At 41.9% G+C, this 10,860-nt stretch overlaps 1 long non-coding RNA gene across 1 annotated transcript in view; it reads left to right on the forward strand.

The window, feature by feature from the left end:
• Positions 1-7,566, forward strand: part of LOC109284395 (uncharacterized) — a 37,147-nt gene extending 29,581 nt beyond the window's left edge. The window contains exon 4 of the long non-coding RNA XR_009462947.1: positions 871-7,566. This is a non-coding gene — a long non-coding RNA (uncharacterized LOC109284395). The remainder of the gene's footprint in view (positions 1-870) is intronic.
• Positions 7,567-10,860: the final 3,294 nt, after the last annotated feature.

The raw sequence follows: 10,860 nt of genomic DNA on the forward strand, positions 1-10,860 counted from the left end.
ATTAATTTTTACTGTTTTATAATGAATTTATATGATTTAGTCCTATGTCTGTAAAGTAATGTCAAGTTTCCATTTTGTATGTCAAGCCTTCATCTTATGTCCCCTGCCCTATACAATATGGTGTAACTGTGTGACTCATACCAACCCCTCCTATGTAAATTGGTTCCTGAATGAATGGGGATGAATGAGGGTGCTTGAGAAACAATGGCAGTAGGCCTAAAAAATAGCTCCCTCTGAATGACCGAACCATCAACTCGACGACCCAACCATCACCCTGCATTGACCCTCTCTGGCTCAAGATTTGGAAGATGAACACTGCTGCAGAAACCAACCAACCCACCATTACAGACACCTAAAACTGCATGTCCTAGCCCGGAGTGCACATTCTCAGTACATCAGGGGCTGACTCTTGCCTGGGCATGCCCCTGCCACTAGGGTCATAGAGGTCTGCCCCTATAAAAGGGGACAGTGAAGACAGACCCAGTAGATGCCCTCTCCATCTGAACCAGCACTATGCCACACCATCTATCCACCCAGAGCCCCTGCCGGTGACCCCCCCTCTGGACAAGACCTTGCTGCTCCTTCCCCTCCTTATGGACATCTTTGACCCTTGACTCCCCCTCCCATAGTCACCAAGCACTCTAGGTATCCTAAGTACCCTAAGCAAACACATAACACACCACCCAAGGTGAGGTAGGAACTCACCTTTGTGTCTGTGGTTGAATTGGTGATAGGTGTGCATGTGCTTAGACGGTAATCTTGGATGTGCATGTGCGCCTCGTGTGTGTGTATGTGCCTAGTGTGTTTGTACGTGCCTAATTGATTTTTGTGTATGCGTATGTACAATTGTGTCACCCTCCCATTTAACAGCAGTTTTGAGATCCTGAGAGTTGGCCTGGCCCTGGACAACAAAACTACAGTAGTGTGGCTAAAGATAAACCCCAGACCCTGTTTCAGAGTGACTGTAGAATCAACCTTTGCAGATATGACAACCAGTTTGGCCAGCAAAGTAAAGGAAACAATCAACATGTCCAGCTACACCAGTTATGAGATCCAGGTAAAGAAAGCACAAAGCCTGAAAAGAGATGTAAAGAAAGACCTTAAATTAAATAATCCAAATGTACTGCACCATAACTTGATCTCAAAATGTTAGTAATAGTGAGTAATGCAACCAAATTCATTAGATGCTGTTTTGCTATAATAGATACATTTTTGCTAAGCTTCTTAGATAAGTATGTACAAACAAAGGAGCCTTGTCAGTGAAGACCCTAAACTAAGATAAAGAGAAAACTGGATGTTGGCAGGCGGCAATCTCGATGACCTAAATCCCAACTAATTGACACCTTCCAAGTCCACAAAAGATCTGGTTTGGTCCAGTTCCAAAAGTTTTATGAAACAAAGAAATTTAAATTAAGCCAGTCAACGAACATTATTAGAATACGTCATCTATAAACAGAGGTTATAGGCTGGAAGGAATTTCAGAGAACTCGGCAAGTTCAAGAAGACTTGCTGCCAGTCTGTGTGTCACTCTCCTTCCACTTCTTGAGTCTCCCCAGCTGGTATTGGTAAAAATCTATGTTGTGATGTCAGATGGATAGGTTGCCAGATAGATATTGGGATAGGTGTTTGTTCTTGTGTTTTGGGGTGCAATCAATTAAAAATTGGGATATGGACCTGTCTCTTGCTTCTTTTATCAATAGCCAACCCGTAAGATTGCTGTAATCCAGATAACATACCTCAGGCTCTACTTCCAGAGCCATGGGCACTAGTATAGCTCTAAGGAGCTATTCAAGTCTCAGATCATCAGGACCGGCATCCAAAAATTAATAGAGGACGTCCCCTTTTGAAGGCTCAAGTCTCGTTAGTGGTGAAATAAATGACATTCCGAAAAGAATCAAGATCAAGTATTACAATTCCATCCTGGGAGTTTCTCCTCAGGCTTTATCCATTTCAAAAAGGAGCCTTTTTTAATCTTCCATTTGGTATTGCAGACAGCAGCAGGGGATACATTATCAGAAGAGACACCAGCCTTCTGCTTCTGTCAAATCCACTCCTGCTAAAAGACAGCAGTACAATAATAGAATCCCTCATGATGTATTATCTCAGCCACAGGCTGTGAAATTGCCTCTTTGGGATGCCAGAGAGCCCCATACCTATGACAGTCTCTCCAGAAGTTCTTCAGCACCCTTGCTGAGGGAAATTCAGAGACATATCTGCTCTAGGTTGAGATGTTCCTTGTCAGGATTTTTCTGAGCAGGTTGCTGGACTACTTGGACATCCAAACTATCATTATCTTGGAACTTGGGAGAAGAAGGTGGGCCATAAAGGCCATCTGTCTACTCCAGTGATTCTTGACCAGGACACTGTGGCACCCTTTTAAGGTGCCACAGGAAGCCATCAATGTTAGCACTGTTGGATGTGCAACCCAGAGGTTTTAAATAAGAATTCACAGTGTAAAAAACATTCAGACTTATTGTGGTCTTTGCAACAGAAGAATTGCTCTATTATTTTTCTGTAGTCAAGAAATGAATGAGAGGTAAGAGCTGGCATTTCTCCAAGAGGTGTCTTGAGTCTAACAACGTTGAGAACCACTGTATTGAGTCATAAAATACAGCCCTGAAATTAATTGGGTCTTAAAGGTGTTTTCAATTTTTTTAAATCATTTTGGATTGCACTAAATGTCTTGCTTAAGAGTTTGTTTTTAAACTCCTAAATTAAAAAACAGAAATTAAAGGAAAATTCAGAACGAAAAACTGTTTCAAATAAATCATAAAGGTGAAACATATAGTTTGGAATTATGAAATGTCCACCTTTTATTTTGACTGTAGATTTTTTCTCTCTCCATCAATATTTTATATACCTCTGCTGAGAGTATTTCAGCAAGCTGGGAAATCTTACTTTACATATTTTCTGGCTGCCTTAAAGTCATGTTATGCATCTTGATTGTATCCAAAAGCTTCTCTCTCCCATTGAGATGCTTTGGGGAGAAAATGAATCTAAAATAACTATAAAATAAAATAAATTTACTCAAAGTTTGAAATTGCAGTATTTTTTTTAAGATTTGACCAACAGTATAATTGGTCAAAAGTTTAGGGAAACCTACATTGTTTTATTTTTGGCACTGGTCAACAGATGTAGGTCAGGGTCACAAAATATTTTTAGACTTTGAATTAAGGGTCTCATATTGCTGACATTTTGAAATGTCAAAAATAAAAACAGGGATTCTTAAAATTAACTATTTCAAACCCTCTTATGCATCACATTCTTAACCCAGCAGCCTTAGAAGTAGAATGTTTTCCCCTCCTATCTTTCATGCTCATTTCTGTGTTTATCTTTTTCTCCCTCTCTTGGGGGATGGAGAAGTAGAGAGAGGGTTGTGTTGTGTTGTGTTGTGTTGTGTTGTGTTGTGTTGTGTTGGAAAAGGTGATGTTGCTGAAGGAAAAGGAGATATAAAAATTAACTACGGCCAGTTCTCCTCAACTGCAGTAACTAGCCCATCACTACATCCAATATTTAAAACATGACTTATTCAGTGAAGGCCAGATGCAAAGCCTGTTTAAGTCAATGGACTTCATCTGAGCCTTCTATTACTACTTAAAATAATTACTTACTAAGGTCAGTGGTAAAGTTGCTGCCCAAACAACAGGAAGCCAGGCAACCCCTGCCTTATCCTGTGCTGAACCATCAGCTGTCATCATAGTTTCATAGATATTAGGGGCTGGAAGGGACCTTAAAGATCATCAGGTCCAGCCTCCCTGCACATGGGCAGGAAAGACATTGAGGTCAGATGACCCCAGCAAGATGGGCATCAAGATGCTTTTTGAAGATCACCAGATTGGGTGACTGTACCACCTCTGATTGTACCACCTCTGATTGAGCAAAACCTTGGCACTCAACTTATAAGGAAAAACTTCTTTACGTCTAGCCTGAAGTGATCTTCAATCAGTTTGTGCTCATTATTTCTTGTCCTCCCCTGGGGGGCTTTGGCAAACAGATGCTCCCCCAGGCCATGATGTACACCTCTGATATACTTATAGGCTGCCATTAAGTCCCCTCTAAGTCTTCTGTTCTCCAGGCTGAACAATCCTAACTCTTTCAGCCACTTCTCGTATCTCTTCTTCTTCTGGTCTCTAGGCCTCTCCAACCTCCATATATGATCTTCAAATTACCATTGCTGTGAGTTTTTCTTAGTGTTGTAAATAATTTAGTTATAACTTCTTATGCTCTATATTGCTTACATGTTGATAATATATCAATATGTGTATTATTCATTTTGGTCACCTTGTTATATCAGTGGTTCATTTACTGAAAGGCACAAACAAGGCTATAAATTGGAGCTGCCACAGAAGATATTCAAGAATCATAGGTAGACCAAGAACATAAGAACTGCCATTTACTGGGTCAGCCAATAGGCCCTCTTGCCTAGTATCCAGTGTCACACGGGCAGAGAGCAGATGCTGAAAGGGAGAGTGAGCTGGGTGTGACCAGAGCTTTTTCCATTGTTCCTCTCTCACTTGCAGCCTCCAGGTTTCACAATCTAGGAAGTTCTGAGAATAGATCCTAGAAAAACAAAATGAATAATACAGAGTTGTTTGATGAGTTCAAAACTTAGTTCTAAATGTTTCATGCTGATATAAATAGTGTAGCTGTTTATTAGGTTAATTCTTTGATAAAGCATTCTTATTTGTACTAATCCCATCTCTTCAAACAGAAATAATGACTTTTAATTTTTTTCTTTGATAAAACTTCAAAGTAGGAGGAGGCTTTAGCTCCCAAGGATTAAAGTCAGACTGCAAGAAGAGAGGTTAATTATTGTTTCCAATTAAAATGTGGGTCTGGGCTATGATAAATATTTCAATGACTTGATTATCAGATGGAAATATTTAGATGACACACTAGTGAGATCAAATGACATTTGTTTTCAATGTGAATTCTGAAATAGCGCTATTATACCAGCTGAACTGCACTGTTCTTCCACAAAGGCTGTAGGACATATAGTCAGAGTAGCAAGGAAGAAAATCCTAGGGGATCATGTAAAGAAATAGAGGCAGGATAAAATCAAAGCCCAAAGAGGAAATGCCTGTCATAAGTAGCATGTGTGCAGTAACCCAAGCAGCTTGTTAAATTCAGATCCTTTTGGTGTTTCAAATGTGCAGTGTATGAATTTAACATAGTTTTGACAATTTTCAGAATTATTTAACACATATTCAGCAGTTCTGTAGCAATGTATTAGAGGCATCCGACCTCATGTTTGTAGCTTTGCAGACAAACTTTTCCATATTCTTACTGCCCAACCAAAGAGAAAATATTGCAATTTTTGCGGTAAGGTACACATGGGGAGATATTGGGGGGCAGAAAGGATATTGCCAGAATGACTTTAAAGCATCTTTGCGTTTCCCCTATCTTTGCCAAGCTGCAAACTGCCTAGGTAGCACTAACTCATACCAAGCAATGACTCCAATGGGCTGATATGATGGCATGGGTTTAGAGGTGTTAGGAAGCCTGGCCATGCTCCCCTTTCCTAGGCTACATTCCATAAACCAGAAGCCAGCCAAGACTATGGTATATGAGCCTTTTTGTTGGCTCCACCCCATCCCAGTGGAGCCTAGATCAGCAATAATTCCACTAATTTTAAGACAGTTTTGCTTAGAGGAAAGCAGTTCTACCACAGCCCAGTATTGAGCTGAGTAGTTCATGGTATTTTTTTACTCAAGCCACTATGTAAGCAGGAATAACCCAGCTTGTAAAGCAACTTTATGAACAAAAGGAGCCAAAAAGCACAAGTGAGTCAATGCATCATCCAATGGGAGTTACAGACTTCTGTTAGAATCAATGATTTCAATGATCTCTGCATTCCTCATGTATGCTTTGGTGCCATATCCCTTAGAATGAGGAATCAAAGAATTGCCTACATTCAAAAGTCAACATTTAGAGTCTTAGTGTTGGGGAACGACCCAGGGGGTCATCTTAGTCCAGCCCCTGCATAAAGGCAGGGTGTGCCACTCCTACACTGTCACAGAAAAATGCTTATCTAGCCTCTTCTTGAAAAGCTCCTGTGAAAGATATCCTACAACTTTCCTGAGCACCTTGTTGGCCCTTCAGTTCTGTTACAAAGTTTTGGCATATTTTTTTTCCTGAGATTTAATCAAAATCTGCCATGCTGCAGTTGCAACCCACTGCTTTGTTTCCTGCCCCTTACAGTATGATGGAGCAATGGTTCTCCCTCCTTTATGTCAGCCTTTCAGATGCATGAAATTTCTATCATGTCTTCCAGGCCTCTTTCCTCAAAACTAAATTGTTTTGGTTTTCTCCAGTAACTTCTCCAGTATTGAAAATCAGTGTCCTTTCCCCCTGTTTTAAAGATGGGCACTGTACTAGCCCTTTTTGAGTCCTCCAATCACACCTGTCATCCATGGGTTTGTAAATGTTATTTCTAGTTGCTCAATCAGCACCCTGAGATTAATTTCATTTGGTCCTACTGACGTAAATTTATTCCAATTTGTGATCTGCATCCCTTCCCCCATGTGTCTATATGAATTTGCATAGCCCCTTAGGGCTATCCAAAATGGCAGGGGCATAAGTTTTTGTTTTGCTTTTTTGGTGAAGATAGAGACAAAGGAGTCATTGAATAGCTCTGCCTTCCTTATGTCTTCCATAAGTAGCTCATGCGTGCTACTATGCAGTTGTACCCATGCTTTCCCTGTTCTTTCTTTTCTGTCTGACCTCTTCGCATAGATTTGAAAAGTGATGATAAAAATGATCTAATTTTTTTGCCTTTGCGTTTCTGATACTATTCCTGCAAGCTGTTGCTATTCCTTGGTATATGTCTTTAGAGATTTGCCCTTCTTTCCATTGCCTTCATGTTTCTTTTTTAATTTTGATATACCTAAGGAATTCCTAATGTTGCTTCCTCAGGTCTCTTGCGATTATTCTGATCTTTCCACTCTGTTACAAAATTGAGAATTGCGTTATGCTGTCAAACTTCCTCCCAACTTTCATATTGTCTTCATGTCTACAACCACTCGTTCTTGGTTAGAGCACAATATCTGCAATTGTCTGGAGGAGAAGGCTGTCTGTCTTCTATACATGTTAAGAACTTACAAAACACTTTTTTCTGTATTTTTCTTTCCTCAGATATCAAGGACGTTAAAATTATGCTAGTATTATTAAAGTGCATCTCCTCTTTCTCTTCTCCTTTCCCACTCCCTTCTAATGCAGGTGTATTTACAGAGATATGAAAGCACTTATATAGTGTCCTTCACTTACTAAAATCACACTGGGCAGAGAGCATTTTTGATTGTAATAATTGGCAATTCTAATAAACAGCAGCAAAGTAAAGTGAGCAAAATCATTTTACTGTTCACTGCTTCATTTTACCTTTTCTATCATCATATATCATGTTCTATTTTAATTTTATGTAAACCGGTAAAATGGATAATTTTTTTTGTATGTTTTTAGTAAAACTTATGATTTATATATGAAAATAAAATAACAGCATTTATAATTTTTATTCATTTTGTTATACTGTTTTGGTGAAAGCTGTAAATAAACTACTACTACTCTACAGATATGGCACCTTATTGTATTTTACTCATGGATTCCAGTAGCTGACAGAAAGAAGCTTGTACTCATAGATTATGGTTTAAGATTTTGATTCTAATACGTATCTGATTCTATTAAGTGAGGTTCTAATAAGCTGCAGAAAAATTCATGTAGTACAATTCTTTTGGCATCTGGTTTTGATTTTACTACATGGCTGATTCTATTAAGCAAGATTCTAATAACAGGTGGACACCGTGCTAGTATAGCTGAGCAGTGACCTGAACTGCAACAATATAAGACACCCTGATATCAGTATAACTGCACTTAACACTCAAGCTTTTACCAGCATCAGTATACTGGCAAAAAATTATACTCCTAGTGACATAGTTATGACAGTGAAACTTTAATGTAAACCTGCCCTTAGAAACTATTTACAGGGTGGTTGTCTCTTCTATGTTAGTACATTTCCCAGGCACCAAAACATTATTATAAAAGTGATATGGGAAATCCAGATCTGAATATTCATCTAATAAATTCTGCCTTCAAGAACCATTCCTCACAAAGGTCAATAGGGACTACACACGTGTCATTGAGTACAGAACCAACTTGTGGCCCATATTGGGCAAATATGCTGATTTTTAAAAAATATAAATAAAAATATGTGTGTGTATATATATGTGTGTGTGCATATATATGTACAGTAAAATCTCTGTTATCCGGCATTCCCTGGGAACAGGGGATGTCGGATAACAAAATATGCCGGTTAATTGAGTGGCCACCGCTGCCACTTCTCACACTGCGTCTCGGGTGTCCCTCTGGCCCTCCTGCGGCATTGCCACCGCTCCTGGGGGGCCCTGAAAGACAGAGAGGTGGGTCCTGCACAGCCCCACACAGCCTGTTATGCCTCCAGACCATGGGGGCTCGGCAGCACAGACTGCTTTGCCCTGCGCAATGGGGGCTTGGAGAAACTGGAAGTGCCACAGTGGGCACTTCCGGTTTCACTTTATCTTACAAGCTGGCATGCCAGTTAGTGGACTATGATGGCTTGTAAGATGCCGGATAACAGAACTTTTACTGTATATAACAGTACCTCTGCGGTTCACTTGGCAGATCATAACATACTTTGACAGTTAAACTATTATAGTCCTGTTACACCGTTCGCACCATGCACCTATCACCATTCCCGTGCTATCACTCATTGTTCTGGCAGAGGGTTTGCCTCTGACAAAGACTATGCCAGTCTCCTCTCCACCATGTGGGCTACAGTCCCTCAGTCTAGAGATGAGAAGACTTAGGGGGGATTTAATAGCAGCCTTCAACTACCTGAAGGGGGTTTGAAAGAGGATGGAGTAGTGTCACAAAGCACTGAGGTGCCCTGCTCCTAAAGAGGGGAAACTGCTAGGGAAAGAGCCCTAGCAGTGAGTAAAGAGCCCAGCTGTTGGTTACCAGGAGCAACTGGAGCTAGCAAGCAATCACACCTGCCAGCGGTCAGCTGACTGAAAGGGGCAGGGCCTGGCTCCCTTATAAACCCTAGGGGCCAGTGACCAAGGGGGAAGAAGCTCTCTTAGGGAAGAGAGGGGAAGCCTGACTGAAGGAGCAGCATCTGACATGGCTGAGGGATGGAGTATTCCCTGGTAGGCTGGAATGTTGTTATAGCCGGGCGGCTTCCATTTAAGTTCTAGCCGAGGGGCTTGCGCTTTGTTTGCTGTTTGTTACCGGTGGCTTGGGTGAGGCTATTAGGGGTTGGAGGAGGCCTCATAGGGGACCCACAGCAGCGTGGGGACCCCAGCACCAGCGAGGGTGCAGCAGTTGGGGTGTACTGACCCCAGCCTCAGAAAGGGGGCACTTGAGAAGCCCCAGGAGAGGGGGAAGCATTTTGGAGAAGCCCTAGAGAGGGGGTAGCCTGGGAGAAACCCTAGAGAGAGGATGGCAATGACGAGTGCCAGAGAGAAGGCAGCAGTGATGAGTGCCAGAGGGGGTGCAGAGCCAGACGGGGCAGTGCAGGGCCCAGAGAGGACAAGGGGGCCACATTATAACAAGGCTGTGACCGAACAACTTCAATCCCATCTGTGAGGCTTGGGGCATGGTAAAGGGATGGTTGGAGCCACGCATAGCCCATAAGGCTAGGGTGCCCCTAAAGCACCCATTGCAAAGCGGGACCCACAAGGGGTCCGGGAAACCATGGGGTCTGAGTGTCCAGGAAGACGTGACCAAGAGGGCATAAAAGGCAGCCTCCCAAATATATTTTGTCATTAAAGATGTGGCAGGCGAGAGTCGAGGGTGCCCATTGGGTCAACTTGGCACGGTAAAGGGGGCCTTAGGGAGATCACGGCCTAGACCCTGCACCTGATCCTACTGGACCCTGCAGTGTGACAAGTAGACTATTCTCAGTGGTGGCAGGTGACGGAACAAGGAGCAATCGTCTCAAGTTGCAGCAAGGGAAGTTTAGGATAGATATTAGAAACAATCTTTTTCATGAAGAGAGCAGTAAAGCATCATTGGAGGTTTTTAAGACCTGGATAGACAAGGCCTTGGCTGAGATGATTTAGTTAGGGACAGTCCTGCTTCAAGCAGGGGGTTGAACTAGATGGTTTTCTGAGGTCCCTTCCAAGTCTAATTTTCTATGATTCTCTGATTTCTATATGGTAGTGCCTATTAAGCACAGTCTCCCTCACCACCAACTCTTTTTCAATTTATGGTTAGCCATGACATTGCATACAGTTCACCCAGAATCTCTCTGTCTCTCCCTCTCTCAGCCTGGCGTATATGATTGATGTGGCCCCACCCTCCAAGAGTTGAAGTGGGACCAGGTCACCCTGTGCTTCATCTGCATATAATTTTTTGGACGATCCCAGGATTCGTGAGAAGAATATCTGGTTACAGTCACTAGAGGGGGTATTTAATCTTTTGTGAAGGATATCTGGAGTACACACACATACATACTGAGCAGTGCTGAGCTGTGAGGTTGCCATGGCTTGAAATGCTGTCAACTGCTGGGGCCCAGCCCCATGAACTATGTGGTAAATCATGAGCCTTTGGCTTTGAACTAATATCATGCCTAGTTTATGCTACATATAAGCAGGTACCAAAATGCCACTCAAAGGTATAGTTATGGAGTACCTGTGGTAAAACTTACAGCAGTTTTACCTTAAAAAGGTAAAATGAATCAATTCTGGATGAACTAAGTTTATGGGTACTACGGGCAAATTACTACAGCTATGCTTATTTCAAGGTCAGTGTTGTCAAATTTGCTTCTCGCTTTCATGTGCCCAGGGAGAGCAGGGTCTGACATTAAGGATAGGTTGAAGGGGCTGCAGA

This window comes from Alligator mississippiensis, chromosome 1 (assembly GCF_030867095.1).
Source record: "Alligator mississippiensis isolate rAllMis1 chromosome 1, rAllMis1, whole genome shotgun sequence".
Classification (NCBI taxonomy): domain Eukaryota; kingdom Metazoa; phylum Chordata; order Crocodylia; family Alligatoridae; genus Alligator; species Alligator mississippiensis.